The following is a 25,518-nucleotide window of genomic DNA, read 5'->3' as shown; positions in this document are numbered from 1 at the left end:
TTGGACCATAGTAACCAAATTGAGACATTTCAAACTGCAGAACTGCTGATTAAAAAGCTAAATAAATCAAAAACCACAAAATTATAAATATGAAAACCAATTGAAAAGTGTCTCAGAATTTCACTCTTTACATCATACTAAAAGTTAATGTAAGGGTGAACAACCCCTTTAAAGAATAAGTTGCTTTCCCGAATTTTCATTTTCCTGTATTACACCTACAGTTTTTCTGGTCCCCTGAAATATTTAAAATTGGGGTTCTGCTGTAGCTAATTTCAGAGTAGAAAACTCGCACTACTCAACAGAAGAGTAATGAGCTGACCTTAAATGTTAAAGATACTGAAAAGCAGGAGCAAATGTTGGAATTGTATATATATAATTAGATATTAGATGTTATTGATGTTATAATGTCAATCTCTCTCTCTTAATTCTACAGTCTCTAGTACATATGCCAGTTCTGGAAAGTCACAGAGGCTGGAACATTCCCTGGGGGGCGTGGTAGAGCAGGGCATAGCTGACAATGCACAGCAAAGACTTCATGACAGAACACTCAGGTGTATACAGGTAACATCACAACCAACACATTTCACATGTTCAAACAACATATGAGACAGATAGTTTCTTGGAATGTAGGTGGTGACCTCACCAATCAAAAGAAATATATATTAACAAATCTCAAGAAACTAAAACCTAATAGAATATTATTATAAAGGAATCTCTGGAAATTAGGAGATTAGAGTGTGCTTATTGCAGCATGGATATGTGAATTCCTCTCCGATTCTATAAATCCAAACAAAGGGTAGTAGCCATTCTTATTTGCACATCTCTGTCATACAAATTGGATGTCCCATTTATAAGTCACTATTTAATATTATATAATACAAAAAAAACATGGTAGCTAACATATATGCACTGAATAGCTCAAATCAGGACATTTTTACTTGCCTCACGCAGAAACTTGTGGAGACCCCCTCCCCAACCTTGATTTTCAACTCGCTCTGCAACTCAGACATAGAAAGGACAGGACCCCTTACAAAACATAATAGATGGATTACAGGAGACATATACCAACTCAAAAACAATTTAACGCTACTGGATCTCTTGATATTATTACACCCCAGGGAAATACAACATTTATACTGTCACAGAAAGACTAATTTTAGATCATGCACCAATACACATCAGCAAATACTTAGAAAAACCAATAATGCTGCATAGGCAATGGACTTTCCTACCTTGCTCTCACAATCTGAACCTTATTGAACCACCTTCCTGGAAAAAACATTGGCAAAACTCCATTGATAAAAGATCACTGAGAAGACCCAATATTAAGGGCAGTTGTCAGAGTAACAAAATAACTGATGTAGCCAAAAGAAAACTTAACCTTTATACAAATGATGGAAGATGCTATAAAGGCCCATGAGCTTTATATTAAAAATCAGAAGCCAGCATCAAAATAAAAAATATATAGAGGTTACGCAATTGTTTAAAACCCACATACAAACCCAAGCCAAAACAAAACTGGAATGTTCCAAATATAAATTCTATAGATGGGGAAATGAAACAGGGAGCCTGCTGGTCAACGTAACTAAATCACAATCCAAAGCAAAATACATATTGAAATTACAAACCCCCGGGACCAACACATCATGCAACAACCCTACATTGATTAATAGCATTTAGAGAGTAATGAAATACTCTGCCGAGGAACCACCTAAAGAACTGATCAAACTAACAAAAATAGACCAGATGCAGAGGGAGATGTTAAATTTGCCAATAAGGACAGCAGATATATCAGGCCTAAAAAAACACTGGTCACTCATAAATCACCAGGCCCAGATAGTTACACAGCATAATATTATAAAATACTGAACCCACATATCATACACCTATTAACGAATGTCTATAATGCAAGAGGTGAAATAAATATTGACCTCTTTGAAGCATACACTACACTAATCTGCAAACCAAACAGAAACACCATACAAATGACCTCCTGCCATGTAATATTCCAGTTGAATGTCAACCTTAAAATTATATCTAAGATACTGGCCCGGAGACTTCAACTTTTGCTATTGATTTCTTAACAAAACACCAGCTAGGTTTTGTATGTAATCGGCATTTGACAATAATGGCTACAATTATTTCTGTTAGGACAAGGAAAGTAGAAACCTCATTTTGAGCCTTAACACAGATAAGGCATTTGATAAAATCATGGCCCTTTTTATCTCACTTACTCCATAATAGAAAAGCTAGGTAACATCTTCCTAACTTACATCAGCAAAACATATACTAATGGCCAAGCTAGGCTACTCATAAATGGCACCCTCAGAAACGCAATAGTCATATGCTGAAGTAGAAGACAGGGGTGTCCCTCTGCCTTGCTTTGATTAATCTAACATACAGTAAGACCTTCTCTAACAATAGGGGGTCTATTTGTGATTTCTTTTTAATATTTATTTTAGTACCATGCTGTTTGATTCTTTTAGTGTGCTACAGAGTCCCTTGATTGGCTGAGTCTCCTCTGAATCATGACTGGCAACCCATTACACATAAATTGCAGCACATAAACTTGTTGAAGTACAAGCCCTTGGCAGCTGAAAGTGTTGGGGTTTGTTGTTTTGACTTAAGCTAAAATCTGGTTGGAAAGCCCTGCTATAATATGCTACTGAAACCCACCTTGTCATACTGTCCTAAAGCAGAAACTTCTTCACCAAATATAAATCTCTAAGACTTTAATGGGTGAAAAAAAAAAAGCAAAACAGGTCAAATTCGCCTATCACTAGTGCTCTCCTTTTGGTCTGATGGAAGGGGTGTGATTATAAATCTCAGAACCTTTGAAAACGTAATGGTTCCTTTTATATATTTTTTGAAAAGTGCTGCTCAGTAGTACAAGTATAATCTATTTATCAAAATTCTTGGGTTTTTCCACTTACGACAGCTTTCTGTAATTTGGAGGATTGTGAATTAGGTTTTTTTTTCATTCTCTTTTTTATTATATTTTTACTATTTTAAAGCACTGCGTATCTTGACAGCGCTATATAAATAAATGATGATGATGATGATATTTAAAATGTAGTGGTACAGAAAAGAAATTAGGCATCAAGAAAAATGTATAAATCAAATACCAGTCCTTGCAATCATATAGAAGCAGAAAGAAAAAAGAGCAATCCAACTTCAACTTATTTTATTATGTTGTACTTCCATAGTACATCGCATTAGTGCATTAGAGTCCTACTCTCTATCATATTATTTATTTCACGCATTACTTCACCCTTGAAGTGTTAAGAAGACAATTACCTTAGAGTATATAAGATGTTTTTTTAAAGTTAATATCCTTATTTACTACAGATTTTTATATTTCACTTTCTTATCTTTTAATATTGTATTTTCATGAGAGTAAAAGAGAACCTCTATACTTATATGTTTTGTATACCTAAAGAATACGTATTATTTGTAGCATTTCCCTAATTTTTACAGCTTCCTGAATTTTACATCAATTTCTCCTGGTCCCTTGAAAATGTAAAATTGGTGATTTAGCCTGTACCTAATTTCAGAGTTAATAACACTCACTATCTCCAAGACCAACCCAGGTATTCATCAGGACCATTGTAAAAACCCACAAAACCTTGAGTAACAGCATTGGAAGAGTACTTTAGGAAAAAGTATACTGAGTCGAGGAACCACCCTGAAAGACTATATCAGTTCTTATGTCTGCCAAAAATAGACCAACAATATTAGAAAATAGACCAGACAAAGATGGAGATGCTTAACTCACTAATAACAAACAAGCAGGGATATCGCGGCATAATTAAAATAACTGGCCGTGCATAAATCACCCGGATTGTTTCACAGCAGAATATTATGAAATACCTGAACCCACACATTGATACAACTATTAACGTTCTATTACTTATATATAATATATATATATATATATATATATATAATATATATATTATAATATATATATATATTTTAAAGGTTTTTCACCTTTAAAATGTATATTAGTATGATGTAGAGAGTGTCTAAAACAATTTGCAGTTGGCTTTCATCTTTTTTATTTCTTTTTTTTTTGTTATTGCAATTTAAGCAATCTGGTTGCTAGATGCAAATTACCTAGCAACCAAGCATTGATTTTGCATAAGAGACTGGAATATGAATAGGATAGAGCCTGAATAGAAAGATAAGAAATAAAAGTAACATTAACTATAAATGTGGTAGCCCTTACAGAACATTTGTTTTTTAGATAGGGTCAGTGGACCCCCTATTTGAAAGCTGGAAGTTAGAGAAGGGCAAATATTTCAAAAACTATACAAATGGAAAAAATAAAGGCCCAAAGCAAAATATCTTAGAATTAGCCATTGTATTACTAGTTTAAAGTTAACAGAATAGTGAACCACCCTAACAAAGCACCAGCTAAGCTTTTACGCAAATGACAGTCAACATGGGGAATTAGGATGGCAATAACGACTACAATCATTTTTTGCTAGGGACAATGAAAGTATTGGATTCCCATTGAGCCTTGAGACAGAGAGGCATTTGATAAAATGTTATGGCTATTTTACTTCAGTGTTCATATTAGATTGCTGGGGTGACACACATATTGTATCAGAAAAATATACACTCATGTACAAACTAAGCTACTATCAATGGCACCCTAACCAACCCAATAGACATAAATAGAGGTATGCCTCCTCTTCCTTCTTTTGTTTAACCTAACATTAGGCCCCACTCCTTAGGCTCCTTTGAGATATGACAGCATTCCATGGGCATCAAAATCGATCACATAAAACAAAACTTACAGCATTTTGTTATTATATAAAACAAAGCTGAAACAGGGCCTGCCACACTTTCCTATCCTACATCCAACAATATGGCCAAGTCTCTTGAGTATTGCATAATCATTGATGAATTTGAAATATTTACTATTGAGTAATAATAAAGGGAACCCTGATGGTGTATAAAATAAAGCTTTAAATGGGCCAAACAACCAAATCACTTACTTTTAGCAGATTAAACACAGAAGAATACACAAAATATAAATGCATATAACATCACATATTGCATACAGAGATTGTACAGGAAACCAAAATAATGGACAAACAACATCACATATGTCATACTCTGCCTGCCCTATTCTCCCTGTATGTGCTATACTTGGCCTGTGTGTTCCATATTTCTGCTTCCATGTGCTATCTATGTGTTCCATATTCTGTTTTGCCTACTCTAAATATGTGTGTCATTTTCTGTCTGCGCTACACTGCCTGTGTTCCAGAAGCCTTCCCATACTGCCTGCCCTATTTTGCCTGTATGTGCAATACTCTGCCTGTGATGCCTGTGTGTTTCATATTCTGCCTGCCCAACACTATCTGTGCCCTACTCTGCCTGCCCTACACTGCCTGTGTGAGCCATACCCTTCCTGCCCTATTCTACTTGTGTTTGCTATTACTCTACCTACCTTATTCTGCCATACTCTGCCTGTCTCTATTCTGCCTAATTATGCCATACTCTTCTTGTGTGTTCCACATTGCTGTTTGTCCTGTTCTGCCTGTATGTGGAATACTCTGATTACCCTACTATGTCTGTGTGCCATTCTTTGCCTGTCCTATTCTGCCTATATGTGCAATTTCTGTTGCTTGCACCACTAATGCCTGTGTGTGCTGATAATTTGTCAGTGTGTGCCATACTTTGCCTGCCTTATTCTTCCTGTATGTGCCATTACTCTACCTGCCCTAGTCTGCCTATATGTGCAATAATCTATTTGCCCTAGTAAACCCATGTGTGCCATACTCTGCCTGACCATTTTTGCCTATGGTGTGCCAAACTCTGCCATGCCCTACACTGCATGTGTGTGCTCTATGTTGCCTGCCCTATGGCCATTTATGTGTTCCATATATCTGCCTGCCCTTACTCTGTCTTGTGTCGTGCCTGCACTACCTTCCCTATTTTTCCTGTGTTTTCATATTCTGCCTACCCCAATCTACCTGTTTGTGCCATACTCTGTGTGTGCCATACCCTGCCTGCCTCTCCACTTCACAATCCAAATAGTTAACATTGGATTGGATTAGTAACCATACACTTGTTGAAGAGCCAACTTCTTGGCCTTTGGCAGCTGAAAGATGTTAGAGTTTGTGGCTTTGACTTAATCTGAAATGTAATGGCTGGAAAGCCCTACTACTAGACATGTTATTATATTAACTGTTCCAAAGTAGTAGATTCTTTCCCAAATATAAATCTAGAAACCAGGGCCCAATGTTACTTTGCTTGATCCCCATTATCACTAATAGCAGCCCTAACATATGATATATTCTATAAAAGCACCTAACACCTCCTAAAACAAACTGGTACTGACCGTTCCAATATAACGTTTTAAAGTTGTAAACCTTATTTAGTACACATGCATTATTTCCCCCAAAATAAGTCCTTTGCATGTATGTGCTGCACTTACAGACCCCACCTTGCCTTACTGGAAAAGTTACTTTACACACTTTCAACATGATTAAAACCTGTATTTAGTAAAAATTCTAAATCATTTCCCATCATATATGTTCCTAGTGCATCTGTGCTACACTTACCTCTGATCTAAAGCAGCATCTGACAATCTTGTAACTGTCACAACTGTTTCCAACTGTCACTTTATAGTTCAACTACAGCTACAATCTGCAGGTTGGAAAGCCCCGCTCTAAAGTATTACAGATTCCTGCTTATCTTACTGAAAAAGTTACTATACACAATTAAAACGATTAAAATATGATTTAGTACAAATGCAATGCCATTTTCCCTAATATGTGCCTCTAGTGCGTCTATGCTGTTCTTAACTCTGATCTAAAGCTGCAGTTGACAATCTTGTAACTTTCACTTTGCCATTCATCTACAGCTTCAATCTGTAGGTTGGAAAGCCCTGCTCTAAAATCTTACTGATTTCAGCTCCTAACTGGAGATATTACTATACACACTTTAAACATCAAAACATGATTTAGTACAAATGCAATGTCAGGAGGCATATTAGGTATCGTCAAACTGCACATGGATGCTTTTAGATCTGGGTTGGCGTGACAGCCTTCGGCTTTTGTTGAAACACAAGCTGCTCCCAGTGTCCCAATCAGCAAATTAACTAAAAAAAATCACTCTGACAAAAACAAAGACCAAAGGGCACATCCACATTCTAACAACTCTATCGTAAGATCCACCCCCTTGAAGTAAGGAAAATTGGTGGTGTCCCCTACCTGGGAAAACTTCATTATGTTGAGCTGGCAGAATGATTGGCAGAAGCTGATGGGAGATAAAATCCTATTGCCTTCACTGCCTTCTCTTTCCAATAGTCGGTTTCTCCCACAGCCAGTACCAGGGCATGATGGGAAAGTGTTTAGCCAATCAGTAAGGTGTCCTTAGATATGTGGTGGATGGAGCTTCATAGTCAATACCAGGATACTAGGAAAGAGAGCTTAACCAGTAAGGAAGTTGGGCTAAACCACTAGCTAAAATAAGAAGGGGGGGCAGTTAAGCTGTGAGTGCAGAAGTGTCAGAATCATTGCAAACATAATTCATGTTGTTGATGTCAGTTCTAGCCTGATAGGTAGATGTTATTGCATGCTGATCCCACTCTGTGGAGAGCCCAATTATGAACTGCTGGTAGATTTACAGTGTATTTACATGCCATAGGTAGTCCTGTCAAGTGGCACAGATTTAATATGATGGCCATTTTGATCTGATTATGGAAATCAGGAAATCCCCCAGTTTTCGAATATATGTTTATTTAGATAGATAGATAGCATGTAGATTGCTAGATTGAAGCTCAGCACCTTTGAAAACCCCATGGTACATTGGGTTGTTCAAGTAAAGGATCTATTCATGAAAATGCTCAGGACCTTGAGTTTTCCACTTGCATCACAAAAATATACACTCGTGTTCAAACTAAGCTACTCATAAATGGCATAATAACCAATCCAATAATTATAAATTGAGGTATGCCTCTTCTCTCTTCTTTTGTTTAACGTAACATTAGGCCCTCCCGTTAGGCTCCTTTGAGAAATGACAGCATTCCAAGGCATCAAAATCGGATCACATGAAACAAAGCTTACAGCATTTTGTTATATATTACAAAGCCGAAACAGGCCCTTCTATACATCCTATCCTTCATCCAACAATATAGATCAGTCTCTGGGTATTGCATAAACAATGCCTATAAAATATTACTATTGAGTTATAAAGGAAAACCCAAATGGTGTATAAAATACAGCTTTAAATGGGCCAACAACACAATCACTTACTTTAGCAAATAAATCCAGAAGAATTCACATAAAATATATGCATACAAAATCATATATTGCATACAGGAAATTCTTCAGGAAACCAAACGATGGCAAGCACATCACCTTTCTTTTGACAATCTATTTAAATTGCTCTCCAAAATATTCAAACTATAAAACCTGAATTGACATCACAAAAAGACACGAAAACTAAATCTATATTTTAGGGAGTTCCTCTTGAACAAGAAGAAACCAAGAAGTAGCCTTAAAAAAAACTATACTAGGGGACCCTTTATGGGGTCAAACAGTATAATATACTACTGTAATGGCTACACTGAGACATCTAAAAGATTTTCTACATGAAACTGAGTTATATACATCACAAGAACTACAATTTATTCCACACTCACTTTGAACACTACATATGTGCAAACAGGAACATTAAACAAGATAATAGATAATCCTCTACTGTACACAATGTGAAAACCAGCTACTGAGACAACCTGAATAGCTGCCACATTCTTTATCTACCCTTGCTAAATAGCCCAGACTTTCAGAGTGGACAATCACTTACAGCAATGCTGTCCAATTTATATGGTACAGAGGGCCGGAATTTTTCTAATCGACATGGTGGAGGGCCAATAATGGAAGCCACTCCCTGTTTATAGACCACACCCACTTTAAACCACACCCATGTTACCGCAAGACCATGTCCATATTAATAGCACACCAAAAAAACATACGGTTAGTGCTCACTGCAGGGATCAGGGCTGGAACTAGGGGTAGGTAGAGTAGGCGGCTGTCTAGGACGCCACTATTGAGGCGCACAATTTTAATGTTTTGTTTATTTCATTTTTTCAAGCGTTTATTTAATCATTTGTTTCAGTAATCATGGTCACACAGTTGGGTGGAACCCCCCTCCTTCACTTTCTCCCTCTTGCCAGCAAGTAAAGCTCCTTCTGTGCAGTGTAGCAGTGCAGTGCGACATGCGTATACCCGTCAAAGACATCACTGATGCTATTGGGTGGCAGAGAGAGACAGAGAGCTGGCGGCCTGCTTGGTGTGGCTCCCGGTTGCTGCTCTCAGCCTTGCACAGTTGCACTGAACTGAAGACATTCTTTCTATTACTGTGAAAGTGTGAAGCTTCCTGCTGGCACAGCCAGGTACAGATTTGGGGTCCATATGTTTGCTGTTGCTGCTGGGCTGGGCACTGGCACAGGTACATAAATATTGGTGGCAATTTGATGTGATCAGATTTATTTTTGGCTGCTGCTGGCACAGGTACAGATTGGGGGCAATATGATGGCTGCAGTGCTGGAGGGCTGTATGATGGATGGCTGCTAGGCTTGCTGGTACAGGTATGGGGAGGGCAGTATAATGGATGGCTACTGCCACAGGTACAGGGTGGGCTGTATTATGGATGGCTGCTGGTACAGGGGGCAGTAATATAAATGAAAAAGTGTTGAACATTTTCTTATGTTAAAAAAGTTGTCATATTAAAACATACCCTTATATCCATATGCCTCCTCCTCTGTGTATAATACAGTACCCCAGCATATGATTAAACACCTTAGGGGCCCCTAACAATAATTTTTAAATGCTAACAAACCCCCAGAACAAATACCAGGCTTGTGTTCCATAGGGATCATAGGTCAGGCAGAGTATGGCAAACACAGGGTACAAAGAGCAGACAAAGTATGGCGTACACACAGGGAGCATATGGAAGACAGAACAGTACAGGACCAGGACCAGTATAATATGTACTACATACAGTGACACAGTGCTAGTGCCCCATTAGCATTTTGAATAAGGTGTGAACAATACAGGGCTTTAGGATATAAACAATAGAGGTGTGACAGGTATGAACAATACAGGGGATTAGTGATGGGCAAATTTATTCCCCAGGCGCGAATTTGCGCGATTTTCCATCAGCAAATAAATTCGAAAAACCCCTGTGAAAATTCGCTGACGCCGCAGTCTGAAAAAACAGACGCCAGAGTCAAAAATGAGACGCCAGCGTCATTTCGCAAATTTTTCACCATTTCGCGGGAAATTCTAGCATTTTTCAGCGAATCGAAGCGGCGCAAATTCGCCCATCACTACAGGGGATTAGTCTGAATTTGATGTTTAAACAATGCAGGGGCCAGTTAATCTCTGTAGTGATACCTTTTAAACCTTACAAATGGTAAGCAGACACAGCAAGCAGACTTTGATGTGGAGGGCCACATGAATGGGGGTTGCGGGCCGCCAGTTGGACAGCCCTGATTTACAGTATACAAGGAATGTAACAGGGAAGGGGTGACAACTATATGACAACTCACACTTACTGGGAACCAAAAACACTTACAAAGCACAAATGCAGAGTATCCCTCCTTATCCAAAAACATTTTTCCTTTCTTCAAACACAAACGTTTACCACTAGAACTATTAAGTGTCTGTCTGCTGTAGTCTGGAGCCATATGCAGCCTGTGCCCACCCGTGTGGCCCTCCTTTAAAATCTGGATGCTGTGACTGTTCACCTTTGTATAAGCTTTAAAAGGTTTCAGAATTTAGATTAATTGACCCCTGCATTGTTCACACATCAGATTCAGAATGTAAAAGTCCTGCATTGTTATTCATACCTGCAATCCCCTGTATTGTTCACACCCATAAGGGTTGGGGCAGACGGGGACAATTAGTCGCCTGACGACTAATCGCCTCTTCTGCGGGTGACAATCTCCCCGAACTGCCTTCCGTCTGCCTGGTTGAATGAAGAATTGCCTGCGCTGCTCAGAAGAGGCGATTAGTCGCTCGGTGACAAAATCTGCGCTGCTCAGAAGAGGCGATTAGTCGCTAGGTGACAAAATCTCCCTGAATCTACCCGTCTGCCCCAACCCTAAAACCCTGTTTTGTTCACACCTGTAAAGTCCTATATTGTACACATCTCAGACTATAATGGCCCACATTGTTCTTCTATTAACAACTCAAACTGTAGGAGCAGTGCTGGCATTGTGCCACTGTACATAGTACAGTATGTATTGTTCATCTTAGGGTCAGTCCACATGAGAAGATTTGGGGAGATCAGTTGCCCCAGCGGCAATCTCCCCAAACTGCCTTCCCCCCTGCCCTCCGCCGGGTTTCCTGCCTCCTTTGCTGTTCTGCTTGTGTGTAGAATGTAGATTGATAGATTGAAGCTCAGCACCTTTAACAACCCCATGGTACATTGAGTTGTTCAAGTAAAGGAAAAATTTATGAAAATGCTCATGTTCAAACTAAGCTACTCATAAATGGCCTGTATGTGCCATATTTTGCCTGCCCTTGCTATCTATGCATGCCATATTCTGCATGTGTGTGACACACACTTCTTGCCCTATGCTGCCTGTTTTCCATAGTCTGCCTTCCCTATGCTAAGTGTGCCATACCCTGCTTTCCACTGCTATCTGTGTGTTCCATATTCAGTCTGTCCTACTCTACATATGTGTGCCATTTTCTGTTTGCCCTACACTGCCTGTGTTCCACATTCTGCCTTCCCTACTGCCTGTCCTATTCTGCCTGTTCAATACTCTGCCTGCGCTAATTTCCTGTGTTTGACATATTCTGCATATTCTATTCTGCCTGTGTGTGCCATGCTTTGCCTGCCCTATGCTGCAGGTGTGCGCCATGCTCTGCCTACGTGTGCCATACTCTGCTTGTCCTATGTTACCTGTGTGTTCCATATTGTGCTTACCCTATGCTGCCTTTATGTTTCATATTCTGACTTCCCTATTCTGCTTGTGTTTTCTATACTCTACCTGCCCTATTCTGCCATACTCTGCCTGTGTGTGCCATACTCTGACTGTCCTATTCTACCCTTATGCAGAATACTCTGCTTCCCTACTATGCCTGTGGGTGTGCCCTACTCAGTCATTGTGTACCCTACTCTGCCTGCTCTATTCTGCCTGTATGTACAATAATCTGCTTGCCCTACTAAACCTGTGTGTGCCATTCTCTGCTTGCCTAATTTGCATGTGTGTGCAATACTCTGCCTGCCCTCTACTGCATGTGTGTGCTATGCTCTGCCTGCCCAATGCTGTCTGTGTGTGCCATACACCACCTTCCCTGTGCTGCCTGTGTTTTCCATATTCTGCTAACCCCAATCTACCTGTTTGTGCCATATTCTGCCTGTTTGTGTCATACACTTCTTGCCTCTATGCTGCCTGTTTGTGTCATACTCTTCTTGCATCTATGCTGCCTGTTTGTGTCATACTCTTCTTGCCTCTATGCTGCCTGTGTGTTCCATATTTTCCCTGACCTGTTCTTCCTGTGTGTAAAATACTTTGCTTGCCCTACAATGCCTATACAGTATGTGCCATACTCTGTCTGGTATGCTGTACCCTTTGAGTGTGTGCCATACATTGCCTGCCCTATTCTGCTTGTATGTGCCATACTACCTATACTCCCCTATTCTGTATGTGCAATACTCTGCTTGCCCCACTTAACCTTTGTGTGCCATACTCTGTCTGCTCAATTTTGCCTATGTGTTCCATATTGTGTCTGTCCTATGCTGCCTGTGTGTTTGTATCCTTCCTGCTCTACTCTATCTATGTGCCCTATTCTGCTTGCCCTATGCTGCCTGTATGTGCCATACCCTGCCTGCCCTATTCTGCCATACTCAGCCTGCCTATACTGCCTTTTTTTTGCCATGCACTTCCTGTCTGTGCCACATTCTGTTTGCCCTACTCTGCTTATGTGTGGCATACTCTGTCAGTGTATGCCATACTTTGCCTGTCATATTCTGCCTGTATGTGAAATAATGTGCTTGCCCTACTAAACTTGTTTGTGACATACTCTGCCTGCCTAATTTTGTCCTGTGTGTGCCATACTCTGCCTGCCCTACACTGCATGTGTCTGCTATACTCTGCCTGCCCTACGCTGTCTGTGTGTTCATATTCTGCCTGCCCTACTCTGTCTGTGTGTGCCATATACTATCTTCCCTATGCTGCCTGTGTTTTCCATATTCTTCTTACCACAATCTACCTGTTTGTGCCATACTCTGCCTGCCCTGTTCTCCCTGTATACGTTACCTGTGTGCTCCATATTTTGCCTGCCCATACTCTGTCTGTGTCCCATGCACTACCTTCCATGTGCTGCCTGTGTTTCCATGTTCTACCTACCCCATCTACCTGTTTGTGCCATAATCTGCTTGTGTGTTCTATACACTGCTTGTTGTATGCTGCCTGTGTGTTCTATATTCTGCCTGCCCTAGTCTGCCTATGTTCCACATTGTGCCTGCCCTACTCTACTTGTGTGTGCCATACTCTGCCTGCCCTGTTCTCCCTGTATGTGCTATACTTTGCCTTGTGTGCCATACTCTACCTGCCGTATTCTACCTGTATGTGCAATACTCTGCTGGCACTGATCTGTCTGTTTGCCATACTCTGCCTGTTGTATTCTGCCTGTATGTGCCATAATCTGTGTGCCCCATGCTGACTGTGTGTCCCATACTCTGCCTGTGTGTGCCATTCTCTGTTTGCCCTGTGTTGCCTGGGTGTTCCATATTGTGCCTGCCATACCCTGCATGTGTGTTTCATATTTTTTCTGCCCTGCCCTGACTGCTCTATGCTCCCTGTGTGTGCCAACCCCTGCCTGCCCTCAACTCACAATCAAAATAGTTAACATTGGATTGGATCAGTAACCATACACTTGTTGAAGAACAACTTCTCAGGTGTGTGCTTTGTTGCTTTGACTTAATCAAAAATCTGCAGGTTGGAAAGCCTGCTACTGGACATGTTATGATATTCACTGTTCCAAAGCAGTAGATTCTTCCCCAAATATAAATCTAGGTACTAGGGCCCAATGTTACTTTACTTATGTGCCCTCCATCACTAATAGCAGCCCTAACGTATGATATATTCTATAAAAGCACCAACATCTCCGGGTGACCATTCCAATCTAAATGATTTAAACCTGATTTAGTACACATTAATTATTTTCCCCAAAATGTGTCCCTAGCATGGTCTGTGCTGCACTTACTGACTCCACCTTGCCTTACTAGAAAAGTAACTTTACATACTTTCAACATGATTAAAACCTGATTTAGTACAAATTCCCAGATTTCCCATCATATGTGCTCCTAGTGTGTCTGTACAATTCCCAGATTTCCCATCATATGTGCTCCTAGTGTGTCTGTACAATTCCCAGATTTCCCATCATATGTGCTCCTAGTGTGTCTGTACAATTCCTAGATTTCCCATCATATATGTTCCTAGTGTGTCTGTACTGCACTTACCTCTGATCTAAAGCTGCATCTGACAATCTTGTAACTGTCACTAGTGTTTCCAACTGTCACTTTGTATTTCAACTACAGCTACAATCTGCAAGTTGGAAAGCCCTGCTATAAAGTGTTACTGATTCCAGCTTGTCTTACTGAAAAAGTTACTATACACACTTAAACATGATTAAAACCTGATTTAGTACAAATGCAATGCAATTTACCCTAATATGTGTCTTTAGTGCATCTATGCTGCCAATAACTCTGATTTGAAGCTGCATCTGACAATCTTGTAACTGTCTCTTTGTAGTTCAACTACAGCTACAATCTGCAAGTTGCAAAGCCCCTGCTCTAAAGTATTACTGATTCCAGCTTGTCTCACTGGAGATATAACTATACACACTTTAAACATTAAAACATGATTTAGTATAAATACAATGTCAGGGGAAATAGAAGTTATCGTCAAACTGCACATGGATGCTTTTAGATCTGGGTTGACATGACAGCCTCTGGCTTCAGTTTCAATGCAAGCTGTTCCCAATGTCCAAATCCGCAAATTGGGGATGTAACTAAAAATGACTCTGACAAAAACCTAAGACCAAAGGGCACATCCCCAATCCATCAACTTTATGGTAAGATCCACCCCCTTGAGGTAAAGGATTTTGGTTGTGTCCCTACCTGGGAAACTTCATTATGTTGAGCTGGCAGACTGATTGTCAGTAGCTGATGGGAGATAAATCCTATTCGCTTTACTGCCTTCTCTTGCAAACATTCAGTTTCTCCCACAGTCAGTACCAGGGCATGATGGGAAAGTGTTTAGCCAATCAGGAAGGTGTCCTTAGACATATGGTGGATGGAGCTTCATAGTCAATACCAGGACACTAGGAAAGAGAGACTAACCAGTAAATAAATTGGGCTAAACCACTAGCTAAATAAGAAGGGGGGCAGTTAATCTTTGAGTGCAGAAGTTTCATAATCATTGCAAACATAATTCATGTTGCTGGTTTCATTGTTAGCCTGATAGGTACAGGTATGGGGCCTGTTATCCAGAATGCTTGGGACCTGGGACTTTCCAGATAACAGATAACACTTTCCATAATTTGGATCTTTGTACCCTAAATTACTAAAACATCATGTAAATATTAAATAATCCCAACAGCCTAGTTTTGCTTCCTATAAGGATGAATTATATCTTATTTTCAATCAAGGCAATGTCTTAGTATTACAGAGAAAAAGTAAAATCATTTAAAATGTTTGAATTATTTGGATAAAATGATGTAATGGCCTTCTGTAATAGTGTTTTCTGGATATCGGGTTTCCTGATAACTGATCCCATATCTGTAGTTATTACATGCTGATAGCTAATCCCACTCTGGATAAGCTCAATTATGTTATGTGCTTAATTTGTTTTATTTGTTGTTTATAAAAACCAAACCACCAACATGGATTTGTGTTGCTTAGTTGTTATCAAGTTCAAGGTACTGTTTTATTATTACAGAGAAAATAGAAATTATTTTTAAAAATTCAAACTGACGGTTTAAGAATGAACTCTAAAGCTGATGGTCTTCCCATTAAAACAACTGGAATCCCATACCTGAACTATGAATTGGTGTAATTTACTCAATCCAATGGGAAGCTTGTGAATTGTTTTTTAATTAAATTTTTTTAAAAATATTTTTAAGATGTTGGGGTAAAAAAATAAGAAAAGATTCTGGTGATCAAATAAATATATATAAACTCAAATACAGCCATTATAATCATATAGAAGCAGAAGGAAAAAATAATACAACAACAACATATTTTAGTATGTGTACTTTTTTATTAGTATATTGCATTAGTGCATTAGATAAATTATCTTGTGAGATTCGGTCCTATAAGATACTGTATTTTTACTTTAAGTTCATATTATCATATTTAAGTTTCCTTATCTTAAAATGAGCACAAGCTTTCTCTTTTTTCTGCAATAATCTCCATAGATCTTAAATTCTCACTCACATTATACCAATCATCTACATTTATAATAATCTTTTGTTTAGTTAGTGGATCTGAGATTTCTCTTGAGGTATGTGTGCCATATATAGTGAATAAAGTACCCCTTATTGTAAAATAAAAGGATATTATAAGTCACTGAGGAGTTCCATAACCATTCGGCCGAGTGCTTTTACACAGGTCATGGAATTCCAAGGTTACTTCTAATATCCACATATTTTCCAAAAAGGGGTACTTTATTTATTATAATACACGAGTTTTAGTGAGTCAATTACATCACTACTCACCGTTTATAACTGATTACATCACTAGTCACCATTTATAAGGATATCATTTACAGGATATTCATGGCTTTTGTAACACAAATATAACTGATAGTATTGTTTCACCCTGTGCCTGCATAGTTGTGATATTACTCCTTTAACCTGTGCCAAAAGTCACCCTTTCACAGTTTTCCCAAATATTGAAATATGATCCTTTTTCTCTTAAACACCTTCTACATAAGTCTGTGGTGCCATATATATATTTATAAATGTGTGTGAAATAAAAAGTAAGATACTCTGACTGTATAACTATTAATAAACAGAGCCCCTGGTCAGATCTCCAACACAGAATACATATAACATTTCCAGTTCATTTCTAAAGTATTGCTCCCTACCTTAATAATACAACAGCAGCATGTTTGCTATAAATTAAATGCAAGCAGTGGCATTACTGCCGGGGAAAGAAACCATGGCTGCAGGGAACCCACAGACAGAGTAAGAAAAAAACCTGCGCCCCCTTACAGGCAACGATCATCATTTGGACCCCCACCCATAGCCATTAATCCCTGTTCCAGACCCCGTTTCTTGTTACAGACTAGCCATTTGCATATCTAGGGCTAAAGCTGGAGAAGAGAAGGCAAAGTTATACCACAAGTAAGGCAGCAACATCTCTGCTGAGCTCACCTTGTACCTAAATCAGTGGCCAACATGGTTGGCCAACTTTGGATGATCAGTTCTAGTGATCATTTTAAACATCTCCACTGGTTTATAAGCCTCACAAATTTACAGATTTCAACAACCTGGACTGGCTCAAAAGGATCATCTTTTCTAAAAGGGTGCAGTTTTGGTGTCTTGGAGCAGATTGTGGGCAAGGTTTTTGGTCAGGAAACCATGATGCCTGATCATCTGGATATACATGATACAGGTATGGGATCCGTTGTCCAGAAACCCATTATCCAGAAAGCTCAGAATTACGGAAAGTCAGTCTCCCATAGTTTTATCCAAAATAATCCAAATTAATCCAAATTTTAAAAATGCTTTAATTTTCTCTGTAATTATTAAACAGTACCTGATACTTGATCCAAACTTAGATATAATTAATCCTTATTGGAAGCAAAACCAGCTTATTGGGTGTATTTAATGTTTATATGATTTTCTAGTATACTTGAGTATTGTCCAATGGAGGACTGTGGGTAAAGAGCCAATTTAAAGAGACAAAAATAATTGGCTGGTGGTGGGGGCCAGTAATGGTGACTGTCAAATTAAGGGGCTGATTGGAGAAGGACAGAAATGGGGGGGTGGTGGTGAGGACCAAAGATAGGGCTGAAAGAAAGGGTCAGATGTAGCTTATCGTAAATGGGGGAGTAATGGTGCCAAAGTTAGGGGTTGATGGAGAGGGTCAGAAATAGTTGCTAATGGAAATGGTAGACCAAGGCTATGGCAAAATTTAGGGGCAAAAAAAAATGGGGGAGGGGGTTATTGGGGAGGGCTTAATGTAGGGATTAGAGGTGAAGGCCATAGACTGATGAAGAGATCAGCATTTAGAGACCCAGAGTTAGGGGGCCAATGGTGAGGGCCAAGAATAGGAGCAGATGGAGATGGCTAAAAATGAGGGACAAGTGGTGAGGGCTATGAATAAGGGGCCAATGGAGGGGACAGAAAATCAGTGGTGAGGGTCAGAGTTCCTCAGAAAATTATAATAGAGCTGAGGGCTAGAAGACCAGGGGTGCTGGTAAGGACCTCACCCTCAAAAGCTATTAACTGCATAGTTGTGATATTACTCCTTTAACCTGTGCCAAAAGTCACCCTTTCACAGTTTTACCAAATATTGAAATATCCTTTTTCTCTTAAACACCTTCAACATAAGTCTGTGGTGCCATATATATATAAATAAATATATATATATATAAATGTGTGTGAAATAAAAAGTAAGATACTCTGACTGTATAACTATTAATAAACAGAGCCCCTGGTCAGATCTCCAACACAGCATACATATAACATTACCAGTTAATTTCTAAAGTATTGCTCCCTATCTTAATAATACAACAGCAACGATCATCATTTGAACCCCCACCTATAGCCATTAATCCCTGTTCCAGACCCCGTTTCTTGTTACAGACTAGCCATTTGTATATCTAGGGCTAAAGCTGGAGAAGAGAAGGCAAAGTTATACCAGAAGTAAGGCAGCAACATCTCTGCTGAGCTCACCTTGTACCTAAATCAGTGGCCAACATGGTTGGCCAACTTTGGATGATCAGTTCTAGTGATCATTTTAAACATCTCCACTGGTTTATAAACCTCACAAATTTACAGATTTCAACAACCTGGACTGGCTCAAAAGAATCATCTTTTCTAAAGGTGTGCAGTTTTGGGGGCAAATTCACTAAGCCGCGAAGCGCCGAACGCTAGCGTTAATTCGCTAGCGTTTGGCATTTTCGCTACTGCGCAAATTCACTAACGAACGCTGGCGTAGTTTTGCTAGTGTTACTTCCCAACCTTACGCCAGGCGAATTTTCGCTAGCGACGAAACTACGCAAATTCACTAACTTGCGCAGTGTACTGAACGCTACCTTTTACGCTAGACTTTCTTCGCCACCTCAGACCTGGCGAAGCGCAATAGAGTAGATAGGGATTGTTTTAAAAAAAGTCAATTTTTTTTCTAAGTCCCAAAAAAACGCTGGCGTGTTTTCTACATGATGGCTGATAGGCTGAAAAAGATCGAAAATTTTTTGGGGCTCCCCTTGCTCCCCCCTACATTTCCTGACTCATGGCAACTTACCTAGATAGTGGGCACATGTGTAGGGCAAAATAAAATTTTTATTTGCTGATTTGAAGGTTTTCTAGGCATTTGTAGTGCAGATACGTGTTACTCCATTGAAATTTGAATTTCGCGCCGTATGCAAATTAGCCTTCGCTAGCGTAACTTCGCTTTATATAGCGAATCAACGCTAGTGCAACTTCGCAACCTTATGCTACCCCTGTGCGCAACTTCGGATTTTAGTGAATTTGCGGAGCCCTGGCGAAACTACGCCTGGTGAAGTGCGGCGAAGTTGCGCCTGGCGCAACTTCGCATCTTAGTGAACTTGCTAGTCTGTGTCTTGGAGCAGATTGTGGGCAAGGTTTTTGGTCAGGGAACCATGATGCCTGATCATCTGGATATCCATGATACAGGTATGGGATCCGTTGTCCAGAAACCCATTATCCAGAAAGCTCAGAATTACGGAAAGTCAGTCTCCCATAGTTTTATCCAAAATAATCCAAATTAATCCAAATTTTAAAAATGCTTTAATTTTCTCTGTAATTATTAAACAGTACCTGATACTTGTTTTTTTAAACTTCAGTTTTATTTGCAATATTTGAGAAAGAGAAATAGACATGCAATAACATATATGACAGCAGAGTGTTATGCTTTCTCGCAGGTAGTTACACAGAAATTTGCCAAACACAAAAGGCTAGTGATAACCCCTGCACGTTTAACAGGGTTATCCCCGCTACACTAGCCTGTGTTGCTATTATTGGGAGAGCTGCCGACCCCTCCAGCCAACACTGGGCCAATTATCACCAGGAGAGAACCTTAGGGGAAATAGGGATTTTTTTGCTTCTCGCAGGTAGTTGACATCACGATCCGATAAGTATAATTGCATATAAAACCAACATCAAACAAGTAAACACGTCAGCTATCATTACAGAACAGAAAAAATGGGAAAGAAAAAGCACAATGTGTTATTATACCCTCAAGAGTCTATTAAGGTTGGGTATAAGTATCCATAAAAGTGAACCAGTCACCCCAGATTTCAAGATGCAAATCCAAAGTGTTATCTCTCTCTGCCGCCCCTCTCTCCAAGTTACCTCTAAGGTTAATTTGGGCTATGCATTCCAGCAACGTAGGAGTCGTAGCAGTCTTCCAGTATTTGGCTATGAGGGTGGTAGTGGAGTTGAAAACATGAAACATCAATTTCCTAGTGCTCTTGGCTATTCGTATCAGGTAGATTTGTAGCAGGGCCACTTCCGGGACCATAGGAAGATGCTGTTTGAGCAGTTGAGAGAGCAATGAAAGATGTGTTGCCAAAAGGTCGAGATTATGTGGCAGTTCCACCACATATGCAGTAAGGTGCCCTCTTGTCCGCACCCTCTCCAGCAATTTTTAGGGTAAGTCGATACAATTCTTGCCAGCTTGTCTGGGGTGAGATGCCACCTATAAATCAGCTTGATATGGGCCTCTCTGTGATTGGTGCATTTGGTTGCTCCTTGTGGTGCAGTCAGTACATTCCGCCATTGCTGTATAGTATAAGTTTTTGGAGGTCCTGCTCCCATCTGATCATATATGGCAACTTATTATCTAGGTTTTGGGCCAACACTTGCTTATAATATTCTGAAATAAGTCGTTTCCCATGCCACGCTTTGTTGCATAGGTATTCCATATTAGTTTTGAGTCGACTCTTTTATAGGTCCTTATTTTGGGAAAGGAGCCAGTGTGTAATTTGAAGGTAAGTATAGTTATCTCGCGGAGTTAAAGAATATTTGTCAGATAGTCTCTGAAATGATTCTAGGGAATTAGCAAAATACAAGTCTTGGAGTTGTACGATTCCAGCTTCCAGCCAAGATGATATCCGAATCTGTGGAATAAGTTTAGGTAAAGCTGAAAGTGGAAACAACGGAGAGGGAATGGACCCAAATGAAGTCTGGTAGCCATATGGTGCCATATTTGTAAGGTATACCTGGAGGTGGGCCAGGAGTAGGTTGATGGAGGGCCTAGAAGTTTTGTTGAGCCAGAAATATTGTGTAAGCTGGTGGTTGTCCGCATAACCCGATTCCAGATCGACCTATTTTTTGTGTCCTGATGGGGCATGCATTCGGATAGCCGATTTCAGTACCTGTAGCGGTGTGATAAGCTTTAAGTTAGTCGCTATACGCAAGGGACCCCGGAGGGTCTTAGGGTACTGGGTGATTTGGAATTTAATCCTGGTTGTGGGGGGTGTACTCGGACGGCATGGCTATAATCTATGTACTCAGTTCGTGTGCTAATGAAAGTTTGGAGTATGTGGGGCAGAGAGATTTGATGTTCTGAATAGGTATAAATCTGAGGGAGAAGACCATTTTGGTTGCCACTATGCGCCAGCCATGGAGATATGTTGTCCAGTTGCCCTTAGTACAGTCCTGATTACTGTTGCAGTACAGGTTGGTTGTTAGTTCAACTTTGGTAAACTCACGAACTTTCCACGGACATATGGTCATATATATGCGTACAGCTTAACCCCTAAATAGTAAGCTCACGAATTCACCGTCCCACTTCAAGTTAATTGACTGTTGAGCAGCATCCAAGGCTAGCCTGTGGTCGTCATTTTCAGATGGCTCGATTAGCTATCGTGGTGTCTTAGCAAGTATCTTACGTTTCTGTACCAGGAGGAACCTGTGGAACTTTGAAGGCCGCACGCGTCATGCCATCTGGAGCATCGCGTTACTGTTGGGTTGGTCTAATGCGCCAATGCAAATGATCGTCGGCATAAGCAGTTGCCAATTTGTGGGCCCGCTGCGTTGGGTAACTAGCCGATTAATATTCTGCTGGTTTATATTACTCTGAGTACATGGTCACAGTTGCGTCTTCAACCAAAGATGCAAATATAAGAGGTCGATGCGAGTGGCACCCCTGGCGAGTGCCGTTGGGTGATGTTGGAAGGCGTCGAAGGGTCCCTGAAATGTATGAACCCCTTCCGGATCAGATCGGGTGTAGGATAGATAGGGCTGAATGTGCAAAATGTTTGAGAGTCTCTCGGATATTATACCAGGGAGACCCTGATTCGCGGCCTTCTCAGACAGCATCCAAAGAAAGAAGGACTGTGGGTTGTTTGTCTGTATTTGATTATGTGCTGATAAGATCTGAAACCTCCTGTGTTGTCTTTGATCCTGTCTCCCAGAATAAAACCCACTGCCGTCATTATCGATATAAGGATGGAAGTACATTATGCAAGTCTGGAGCTAGACTTTGGCATGAAGTTTCAGGTCGTATTTCAATAGGGCTCGATAATTTTGTCAGAAGTCTGGAGATTTGCCTGTTCGGATCGTCACTATTGTGGCCTAGAGAAACTGAGTTTAATGTAAGCGGGACATCTTGACATATTGGCGGATTGTCTCTTGCTCACTTGTGTTTTTCCCCGCCCTGTGGGTTGGTGCTAGGGGGTCGTTTTATAATTAATATAATTTGTAATAATAGGAAGCGCAAAATGTGGTCAAGGCTATTATTCTAGGGTCGTTATTTGGCCTGGGGGTCCGAATATGAGCTTGTCCGTACCTTGCCGTGTCTCTGTGTTTTATTGGAGAGACTAGGTTTATTAGCCTTATGCCGTTAGTGTTATTAGGATTGTTTCAATATTTAATTCTATGTTGTGTTTTGGCAAATGAAAGATCCATTTAGGCTTGGTTCTAGTTCAGGACAGCTGTTGTTGGATCTTCGGGATAGGTTGAGCAGAAATTTGACGTTGGCAAGTCGTGAGTTGCTGCTGGTAGGATTTGTAGATTGGTCTCCCTGGGATCTATATGGTTTTGGCTAAGGAGATTATTTTCACCCCGAATACGCTTTATGTGCCAACCATAGTTTTGGGTCCATATCAGCTGTGTGGCATTTCTCTTGGAAAGTATTGCCTTTAATTTTATCTTCTATCGTTGTTTAAAAAGTCTGCCTCTATTATGTAACGATTCGTTAAGTCTCCAGGAACTAATACCCCGTTTATGTAGAGCTGCCAAAGCTCCACACACACAGGGCATGATCTGACCAGGGTCTGAGGCGCTATCCAGGTTTGGAATTTGTGCTGTCCGTTTGGGATCTGCCATTTTTTTTTTACTAGAATATAAGATCTATTCTCGTGTGGGTGGCCGTGTCTAGGGGAATATAGGTAAATTCCGGTCTCCGGGTGTTTAGCTCTCCAAACATCTATAAGCGCTTGATAGTGAGGGTTTCTTCTAACTTTTCGCTGGGTATAGGAAGATGTGGGAGTCGAGAAGTGGGCGTCCTACAGGACACTAGTGGTTGGGTTGGTGTTGCATTTTAAATCCCCGCACTATACACCGGCCTTTTTGTGCTGCAGCTTAGTTTCGTTTAGTGTGGCTGATAGAAACGGACTGGTGGTCATTCGGCGCATAAATGTGTTTAATTATCGTTGAAATCTAGCATTGTTACCCAGTCTACTTGTAATAGCAAATATCGGCCGAGGGGTCGACGACCACCTTTAGGACCACCGCGATGGCACTTAGCGCTTTATGAGGATGGAAACTCCTGGTTTTTTAGGGTGAGTAGGGCATGAAAGCTGTGAGGAAATTTCTTATTGAGGAATGGATGTGTTTAAGTTCTGCAAAATGCGTTTTTGATAAAACAAAACATCAGCTCGTCACGCGAAAGGCTCGTGTAAATGCCTGGTTACATTTGTGAGGGAGTTCCATCCGCTTGGAATACAGGCAGTAGAAGCGTACCCAGGTCGAGATAGCCGCCTATCCCTGGGTAATGTCAACAGCAAAAGAATAAGTACATTTTACAAACAATCGTGAGAAAATCAGTGAGTGATAGCTGAACAAAAAACCAAAGAAACTAGACTTTAACTTCAAATAACCATGGCAATGTGAAAAATACTTTGCCTAACTGTTGCTGGTTGTAGGTGGTATCATAGGAGGGACCACCGGAAAGTGATCTCCTCGATCCTTGTCGTAGGAGTCTTGGGGGTGGCCTAAACGTAGAATGAATATAGGGTAACATAACAAGAGATTATTGAGACCCATTTCTGGATTGTAGTATAGCCAGTTATCATCGTTTGAGAAAACAGGACAGTTGATCCTACTCGTATTACGGCCTTAGGAATAGTGTTCCCATATTTTAGGACTTTGTGGGGTGTGGGTGAGGGTGGTCTCTCCTGATGCGGCGTTGTTCCGCAGGCGGGATAGATGTTCCATCGAGCAAGCACCTTCTTTGCTTCGTCTGGACGAAAGTGGTAGTCGGTGTCCCATGCGGAGAATTTAAGTTTCCCCGTACCCCACGGTAAGGTATTACTTGTGTTGGCGGAGTTAAAAACTGTCATCTCCTTGGAGCCTTGCATATTCAAAAGCGTGGCTTTGGAAAAGATCTTGAGTAGACCTCAATCTGTTGAGAAGTGGCGGCCAGTCTACTTTTGTCTGTGCGAGGGCCAATAAATTTATCTTGGTTTTGGAACAGGGACGTCTCACCATAAGCATCCCCCTGGGATTCTATGTTATGCGGTCTATAGAGAGTACCAATGCATGACGCGTCTGGCATATTGCTAGAGTAGGCTGTAAAGTAGTCTCTAGGTCAGTGCCTGAACTGCTCCGGTACACCGCTCAGTCGCAAGTCATATTTCTACGTTGATCTGTCTTCGAGGTCATTTACCTCTGTCTCGGAGTGCGTCGCTTCAGTTTGCACTGTTTGACGAGATTCCACGAGATTCATTGTGGGCCTTCGGCCGTATGTCCCAACTTTTGCCTCTATGTGGGCTGTACGCTCGCCAATATCGTGGATTTCTGTTCTGAGAATCCGTCGCCAGTTGTTTGCAGGTTCTCCCTGGAGTGTTGTTCTTACTCATCGCATCTCTTTACTTTTCTTGCGTGAAGCAGGAGCCGCATCGATCTCCGAGAGGCATGGCCTCTGCGTTAGGCGAGGATCTCACGCTCTTGTTCAAAAATGCGCGGGGGGTGAGCCCGTGGAGGAGGAATGTGTCGCTGTGCAAAGTAAGCGGTAATCTTCTTTTTGAGTTTCCTTTTTGGTTCTTTTTCTGTTCCATGATTG

At 40.6% G+C, this 25,518-nt stretch overlaps 1 protein-coding gene across 1 annotated transcript in view; it reads left to right on the top strand.

Moving 5' to 3' along the window:
- Positions 1–517: 517 nt before the first annotated feature.
- Positions 518–25,518, top strand: part of terf2.S (telomeric repeat binding factor 2 S homeolog) — a 125,802-nt gene continuing 100,801 nt past the window's right edge. Inside the window, exon 1 of the mRNA XM_041561176.1 lies at positions 518–561. The gene's annotated coding sequence lies outside the window, so the exon portion shown is untranslated. The remainder of the gene's footprint in view (positions 562–25,518) is intronic.

The sequence above is a fragment of the Xenopus laevis genome, chromosome 4S (assembly GCF_017654675.1).
Source record: "Xenopus laevis strain J_2021 chromosome 4S, Xenopus_laevis_v10.1, whole genome shotgun sequence".
In the NCBI taxonomy this organism is placed as follows: Eukaryota; Metazoa; Chordata; class Amphibia; order Anura; family Pipidae; genus Xenopus; species Xenopus laevis.
The sequence above is the reverse complement of the archived record's forward strand: the minus strand, read 5'-3'. Positions and strand labels throughout refer to the sequence as shown.